The sequence below is a fragment of the Pteropus vampyrus genome, unplaced genomic scaffold (assembly GCF_000151845.1).
Source record: "Pteropus vampyrus isolate Shadow unplaced genomic scaffold, Pvam_2.0 Scaffold115, whole genome shotgun sequence".
NCBI classification, from domain to species: domain Eukaryota; kingdom Metazoa; phylum Chordata; class Mammalia; order Chiroptera; family Pteropodidae; genus Pteropus; species Pteropus vampyrus.
This window is the reverse complement of record NW_011888896.1, coordinates 1,721,438-1,730,402: the sequence shown is the minus strand read 5'-3', so window position 1 is coordinate 1,730,402 and position 8,965 is coordinate 1,721,438. Positions and strand designations below refer to the sequence as shown.

Below are 8,965 nucleotides of genomic sequence, written 5' to 3'. Positions count from 1 at the left end.
ATCCTTTATCTTTTTTAATTTTTAATTTTTTAATTTTTTATTTTTTAACACCTACAGCACCTGGTCTTCCTAGGTGGTCTCCCATCCAAGTACTAACCAAGCCCAACCCTATTTAGCTTTTGAGATCAGACAAGATCTGGCTTGTTCAGGGTAGCATGGTCATAGACCTATCTTCTTAATTTTAAATGCAGTCCTACTTTGGCACTTTCTTATTTTACTTTTGTCAGAAGTCATTTTAAATCATTGCTACATTCTGTCAGTAAGATGGTATCATCGGCATATCTTGTTATTGATATTTCTTTCACCAATTTTCACTCCTCTTTCCTCTGAGTCTAGCCTACTTTTTCTGTATATGTTTTGTGTACAAATTAAACAGATAAGGAATTAAATGCACCTTTGTCTGACACCTTTGCCTATAAAAAACCTTTCTGTTTCTCTATATTCTGTCCTGACAGTGGCTTCCTGTTTTAATTAATATTTACAAATATTTATTTATTTGTCTTTAATGTGGAACTTTAATGTTGGAATAAGACTTTTCTTTGAGAGCACAAACTGCAGTTCCATGTGTGTTTATAGAAAAAACAACACTGTAATGGCCTTAACTATGATATTATGTTTGGGATATTTTAAGTTCAGGTAAAAACTTGAAAGTATTTGTGAAGAAACATGAGTGGAAACAATTTAGAATCTTTATATTTTCCCATGCTTTGACAAGTATCTTGCATATAATGAGACAAAAAATTTTAGTCATTTGTCTTTATTGAAACTTTACATTTTCCAAAAAAAGACAATTCTTTCTTTTAATACTTTATTACATAATTAAAAACTTAGATTAAAATAACAAATATGTCCAACATAAATATATTTGGGAACAAACACATTTACTATTTTTATAGAGACCACTCAACTTCTGAGAGTCGAAGTATGCCCAGACATTGCCCAGTAGTCTTGAGCTCTTATGCTGTTTCTACTTCTGGTTGTGAAGGGATAACTATTAATGGACTTGCCCTCCTGCCATAACAAGTAGAAAGCTGGACGAACTATGTAAAACAGCTAATGCCATTCGTGACAAAATGGGTGAATACTGAGATTATCATGTAAGCAAAATAAGTTAGATGGAAAAGAATGAGAACCATATGATTTCACTCATGTGTGGGGTATAAAACAGAAAGCAACAAATTAAATGAAACAAACTCATAGACACAGATAACAGTATGGTGGGTATGGGAGGGAAGGGGGTAAAGACAGTCAATTATATAGTGACGGAAGGAGATTAGATTTGGGGTGGTAAGCATACATGCACTAAACTCATAATGTGCTATAGAATCATACCCTTGAAACTTATATAATGTTATTAATTTATGCCATCCCAATAAATATATATGTAAAAAAAAAAAAAAAATTGGACAACAGGCTGTACAAGACTCTGACCCTCAGAGAAAGAAAGCAAGAGAGAGAGAAACCCTATGATCTTGTTTTTTTGTCTGCAAAGAGGAGTTCACAGGAAGGGCATGTCCATCTCACTGAGGTGAGGAGACAGAGATTAAAGTTTGGTAAGGCCAATGTGGCTGGAATTGTTGGATCACAGTGTGAGAGATGAAAGAGCTATGTGAAAAATTGCTCCATAAATTGGCATATATGTATTTGCTTAAGTCGTTTGACCTAATGATAAACCACACATTTGTAGGAAAGGATATCATACGTCTTGTCAAAGAACAACTACAGAGGAAAGAAAACTACTGAGGAGCTGAGAGGTGAAAAATCCTGAGTTTACACATTTGAGTTCTGACCTGTCAGAGGAGAGTTCTCACTGAATCTGTGAGGCCTGAGTGCAGAGCCTTTCAACTAGGGGCAATTTTGACTCTTAGGGACTGTCTAGAGACAATTTTGATCGTCACAATTTAGGGGGATACTACTGGCATCTAGTGGGTAGAGGACAGAGATGTTGCTGAATATTTTATAAGGCACAGCCCAACCTTCTACCATGAAGGATAAATTATAGAGAGAAAATGTATAACTAAATAAACCACCTTAAATATAGTCACTAATTTAAAAAAAAAAATTTGAAACTTAACAGTCATTGAACACTGGATTTTTTCTATTGCTAGTTATATGTTTAGTGAAAATTTTGGGGATATCTGTGTGTGTGTGTGTGTGTGTGTGTGTGTGTGTGTGTGTGTATTTGCAACAGTCTTGTTAGTATAGCTTTAAATTTCCCATGACTTGATATTATCTTCAGTAATCTAACATTATCAGATCTCATTTCATGTGCTTGGAAATTATCAGCCAGAGTGCTATGTTTAAAGCAGAGAATGTTTGTCAGAGACAGATAGTATAGGAGGCCAATGTATCACTGTCAGTAATACTGAATGTCTACACAAACCACAAAATTAAATACCTTAGAATAACATTACAAAGTGCTATGTTTGCATAGGCATCAATTTAACTTAGAAAAAAGAGTCCCAGAGGGGATTAATTTGCATAGCATTTACATTGCCACTCTCGTCAATTAGTGCAAACAGAAGCCAGCTTAGTAGATGCACATGAGGCTAGACTAAAGGAAATATGTCAGTTTATTTTAGCTTTCCTAACAAAAGGTACATATGCAGTATTGGAGAGAAAGAAACAAGTAGAAAGGTCAAACATAAACTGAATATTTCAGTGTCTTAAATATTTCAGGACATTAAAATATATATATGTATAAATTAAAAAATAATCATAAGGTTGTATAAAATTTGGGGTTCGCTTTGGAAATCTGTTTTTTAAAAAATATTTGGAACAGAAATGAAAGATTTGTCATTTGAGAATGACTTCTATAGCTCTTAAGACAGTTGAAGCATTTTACCTTCCCAATAGAAACAATACAGAGCTTGCAAAGTCCAGAAGCAGTATGGATATTGGACATGGATTTTGTTTCCCTACAACATCATAAACTACCAACTCGGCCTTGGTATTACCATTTTATACATTCTCAGTGTGCTTGTTTTTCCTATTAAGGCTTTGAAAATTTGTATATATATTGAAATTCAATATGACGCTTATGAGCCCAGAGCATCTTTATGTGATTGTTACCCAAGGTTAGAATGCAATGATACACAGGCGTGATTATTTTCTCATTTAGTATCAATAATGTCAAACCAAGAATTTTTCTTCTTACTCTCTCTGCCTGTATGTGATCCCTTTTTATTTATCCACCTTAACTTTCTATGGATGGCTGCAAGCATAAGGGCCAAGTTTGCAGTGCCGGCCAAATTCTTCTCTTTGTCTTGACTTGGGAATGAACTGAGCTGACCGCTATCTGATAATGAAATTAAAACTGGGTGGCATCACCAACTCTTGTGCTAGAATGTCAGCTGCTCAAAGGCAAAAGCTATAACTTATATCTTTATGTAACTACAAGGTAGCACACTGCTTAGAACACAGAAAATGCTTAATGCTTGTAATAACAATAAGTTAATACACGAGTGGCTGAATAAATCTAGTGTATTTTATTTATTTTGTAAATAAGAGAAATAAATCCAAGGTATTTAAATAACTTCCCCAAACTTGTAGCTGTGATAAAAAAAATATATAATAAAAGCCAAATTCTTTAACATACTTTTTTCCTTTTGAAATTTACTTTTAAAAATGTGTGATGTATTAGATATACCAATGAATGTGTATAATATCATTTCATGAATTAAAAATTTTTAAACTTATAAAATGTCTAAGATTTTGAAATAGAAAAGGAGATAACTATTTTTAAATCCTTTCCCCAAAAGTTACTCTTCAGAGTTTATCATTTGCTTGTTTTTCTCTGCACATTTTCACAAAATATACATATTTTTAAATAATATTTTAAAATTTAACCTGATTTGAAATACATTCAAATGGAATGATGCTTAATATTAAATTTTGAGATACATTTATATTGACTCATGGTGTTTATTCATTTGCATTGCTCAATACTATTCCATTGTTTAAATATGTCGTATTTTACTTATCTATTCCATTGATAGATATTTTGTTTATTTCCACTTTGAACTATTACAAGCAATAATGCTGCAAATATGTATGTACAGATTTCTGGGCACATGGTGCAAGGATTTCTCAAGATATTTCATTAGAATTGCTAGGTCATAAAGTACACGTATATTACACTTAAACTTTTTTCTACATTAAGTGCATAAATTTACATACCTCTGCACAGTATATGAGAGTCCTCAATGCTTTACATCCTTGCAAACATTTAATATTAACAGACTCTTTTTCTAGATGAAGGGTTATGATCATACTGCTATTTGCATTTCTCTATTGTCGAGTTTAAACAGTATTTTCTTTATTTATTGGATATTAATATTTTTTCTTCTGTGAAATGCCTGTTAAGTATTTTGCCAAGTTTTCTAGAGATAAATGATAGCTTGTCAAACTCAGGATTCTGGAAGTAAATTCCTGCATTCGAATTCTTTCTTTGCTACTATCTGTGGGACTGAGGCACATTTAAAAAATCTCCCTGACTAATGTAACATCTCTGAAACAAAAATAACAATAATACCTAACTTACAACTATTTTGAGGATTAAATAAATTAATATACATAATTCACTTAGAAAAGCATTTGCACATAGTTATGTTCTGTGTTAACTATTATTTCATATTATTCTGCTTATATTTTTGTTAATATATTTTGAAGCTAATTTATTTGAAGCATACAGATTTTTCAACTTTTTTATTTCCAGAGTTTTCAATTTGTTCTTTTTCAAATCTAGCTGGTCGGGTTTGATAGTCTCTCATTTCTTATTATGTTAATACTTTCTTAAATTTCTTTAAAAATAGAATTAAAATTTTTGCTTCTTTTAAATTTATTTTATTTTGGGCCTAATTATACATTTTGGGAGTATTTTTCGAATTGTGGCTAGTTTTATCATATTTTTAGTGATTTTCTATAGTGAACTCACTTTCCTTAGAACTTTGTGGAAAATATTTGAGACCTAAGTATGAAATTAAATGATTTTTTCCCAGAGATAATTTGCTTGAGTTTCTCCCAGGTGCTTAATTATTTCCATGTTTTCAAGTATGAGGTTTGGGAATTTGGAGAAGGGGACATACAAAAAACTAGGGTGACTGGTGATCTGTTTTAGAGTTTAGAAACAATGGCGAGACTAAGTTGAATTCCCAAATTCTTACTCTCCTATGACTTTCTTATTATTTCATATCCTTCACTGAAGTTTCCCCTTGCAGATATGAGATGTGAGGTTGAGGATGATGAAACTAGGAAGTGAGATCGGTGACTTCCATCTACTATGTCCTCTGGCCAGCTTCTGGACTAGCAATTATTGCTCTCAGTTTCTTACTTTCTTATTATTATGAAGTTTAGTTGTTGTTGTTGTTTTGTTATTTCTGCCTTCCAAGAAATTCTTTAAATTTCCACTTGTAAGCCATGTCTTAACTATATATCTTTACATTTACTTTCAGCATTATTAAGCATACTGTATCTGGAGGAGATTCTCTAAACATTTAATCCTCTGTACAAGCATACTCTCTTTTTCCTCACAAGATAATTTTATATTTTTAAAATTATGTAGCTGATGAATATCAATACTTACTTAGTAAGTTTTTCCATACAGTTTTACTACAACTGTAGAACATATGATTGGCATCTGAATTGAATACAAGACAACAGAACCCATCAAAAACAAGCTATAATTTAAGCTACCTAATATATCAAGAAGCAAGGATTGGAGAGAAATGCATTTGAAAAAAATGCATTTACTGTGAAACTTACTAAGCACAAATGATTCTACATAAATTTGTTTCTCCTGAGAAATAATCAATTAGAAAAATTAAGTCAACAAAAGTGAAAATATTAAGCTTGAAATGTCTGATTTTCCTTGAAATTACAAGTGGATAGCCCTTTGTATTCAAAACAAAAAATAAAAATTTCTAATACATGCAAGTATGGATATTTAAGCCACATTTATGATAAATATAAATTTAATAACTAAATTTTATGTAAGAATTATGTGAGTATAGATATTTCTGATGTTCAATTTCCCTTTATATATCCAATTAACCTTTATTTACTGAGAAACCATGGCATTCTAATTTGATTGGCAGTACTAGAGCTGGCGCCAGTAAGGGGAGTTCAGAAACTCTGCTGGAAAATCATGGTTTATTAATACATCATTAAGCACTTTAAATGGATTCCAATGGTGTATGTCTAAGGAAGGAAATAATTCAACATTTGTTAGTTACTGACAGAGCACAGAATTGAAATTTACATTATAAATCTTACATTAAAAATCCTAATGTGCTGGCAATCAAATTATACATCACACAATGATAATGTATGTCATCTGCCTTTTTACCAGGGAAAACTATAAATGTTAATGATTATATACTTTTATTCAGACAAAAGCATATTATCATACAGTAATATGATCTAGAGACTGTTAAGTGCAAATAAAATAAAAACTAAATTAACTAAATTTATTTGTAAGGTACTTGTGATAGGTATTTTGCCCATTTATGATTTAAAACTAAATGATACCATGTATAGTTAAAGTATGCAATCTGAGTTGTACTTTGCTTTCAATGATCACATAATCAATAAGGATATCTGAGATTTTAAATCACCATTATATTTTTCTCTTGTTAACATTCTAAATCATTTCCAGGAAAAAAAAAAAAAAAACGCTCTCAAACTCCCTCCATTTGGCAACCATCAAAAAGTTCTCTGTATCTATGAGCTTGTTTCAGTTTTGTTTGTGTATTTTATTCTTTAGGTTCCACTTGTAAGTGAAATCATGTGGCATTTGTCTTTCTCTGTCTGACTTACTCCACTCAACACAATACCCTCTAAGAGCACCCATGTTGTTGCAGATGGTAAGATTTCATTCGTTTTTATGACTGGGGGAAAATTCCATCATATATATGTGACACTTCTTTTTTATCCATTCATCTATTGATGGACACCCAGGTTACCTCTGTCTTGGCTATTGTAAATAATGCTGCAATGAACATGTGAATCCACATGTCTCTTTGAAGTAGTGTTTTAGGTTTGTTCAGATAAATATCCAGAAGTGGGATTACTGGGTCCTTCTTTGTCTCTTGTTATAGTTTTTGTTTTAAAGTCTATTTTGTCTAATATAGGTATTACTACCCTAGTTTTCTTTTTTCTTTCATTTTAATTAAATACCTTTTCCATTCTTCTACTTTTAGTCTGTATATCATTCAATCGAAAGCAAGTCTCTTGTAGGCAGCATGTTTAGGGGTCTTGTTTTCTTATCCCTTCAGCCACCCCATCTTTTGATTGGAGCATTTAATCCATTTACATTATAAGTAAATTGTTGATAGATATGTAGTTATTGCCATTTTATTATTCATATTTTTTATCTTTTTTTTTCTTCTTCTTAAAGAAGTGTCCCTAACATTTCTTGTAATACTGCTTTGGTGTTGATGAACTCCTTTAGCTTATTCTTGTCTGAAAAGTTCTTTATCTGTCTTTTGATTCTGAATAATAGCTTTGCTAGGTAGAATAATTTTAGTTTTAGATCCTTTTCATCACTATGAATATTTTGAGCCAATTCCTTTTGACCTGTGAAGTTTCTGTTGAAAAATCAAGTGACAGTCTTATGGTAGCTTTGTAGATAACCAATTGCCTTTCACTTGCTACTTTTAAGATTCTCTCTTTATCTTTAACCATTGGCATTTTAATGATGATGTGTCTTGGTCTGGGCTTCTCTGGGTTATCCTTGTTTAGGACTCTCTACACTTCCCAGGCTTGCATATTTATTTCCTTTGCCAGGTAAGGAAAGTTTTCCTACTTCTTCAGATAGGTTTTCAAGTCCTTGCTCTCCTTCTTCTTCTTCTGGTACCTCTATGATGCAAGTATTGGTACACTTGATTTTGGTCCAGAGGCCCCTTAAACTATGATGATATTTTGGATTGTTTTTTCTTGTCGCTGTTCTGATTGGATGTTTTCTGCTACCTTATTTCTAAGTCACTGATTTGATCCTCTGCTTTATCTAATCTGTTGATGTATTCTTCGTTTTAGTTCTTATATTCTTCATTTCTGACTGGTTTTTTTTAATGTCTCCTATTTTCATTTTTATGTTTTTTATTTCTTTGTTAAGATTCTCACTAAGTTCATCTACTTTTCACCCAAGTTTATTGAGCATCTTTATAACCAGTGTTTTGAATTCTGAATCTTATAGATCACTTGTCTCCATTTTTTTAGCTCTTTTTCTGGAGTTTTGTTCTGTTCTTTCATGTGGGACATGATTTTTTATCTCCCCATTTTTGCTGCCTCCCTCTGCTTGTTTCTATGTATTAGGTAGGGCTGCTATGTCTCCCAGTCTCAGTAAAGTGGCTTTATGTAGTAGATATCCTCTGAGGTGCAGTGGCACAGTCTTCCCTGGTCACCTGAGCTGGGTGTTCCAGGTGTGTTCCTCATATGGGTTGTATGTGCCTTCCCGTTGTAGTAGAGTCTTGATTGCTGTTTGCATATCAGTGGAAGGGACTGACACTTGGGCTAATTGATTGTGAGGACTGGCTGGTGAGGGGTTTACCCTACAGAGCTGAATTTGCTTTTGCAGGGCTCTGATACCTGCCCAGTCTGCCCTTTGGGTGGGTCATCCATGGATATAGCCCCCGATGGTGCTCCAACTTTCTCTACACCCGGCTAGTGAGTGTGCTGGCCCTGGGGCCTCCTGAGAGGGGCCCTGTCGCAGACCAAGTTCAGCCACAGTCAGGTCCCTGCCCAGAGCCACCTGCCAAGAGTCACCAAGCAATCTGCAGATGGTTGCCACTCAGATTGGGCTTGGAGGTGCCTCAAGAGGCCAAGCCACAAACTGAAGCAGGCTGCTGCTAGTGCTGGGCTTGCGCTGCTCAGCAGGAGATAAGAGGCACGCAGAAGACAGATGATGCTTGTTTGAGTTTTGTGAATCTTTGAGAGATTTTAGAAAAGCCCATGGCATGAGCCAAGA

At 33.4% G+C, this 8,965-nt stretch overlaps 1 pseudogene; it reads right to left on the bottom strand.

Moving 5' to 3' along the window:
• Nucleotides 1-48: 48 nt before the first annotated feature.
• Nucleotides 49-167, bottom strand: LOC111743535 (annotated as a pseudogene).
• Nucleotides 168-8,965: the final 8,798 nt, after the last annotated feature.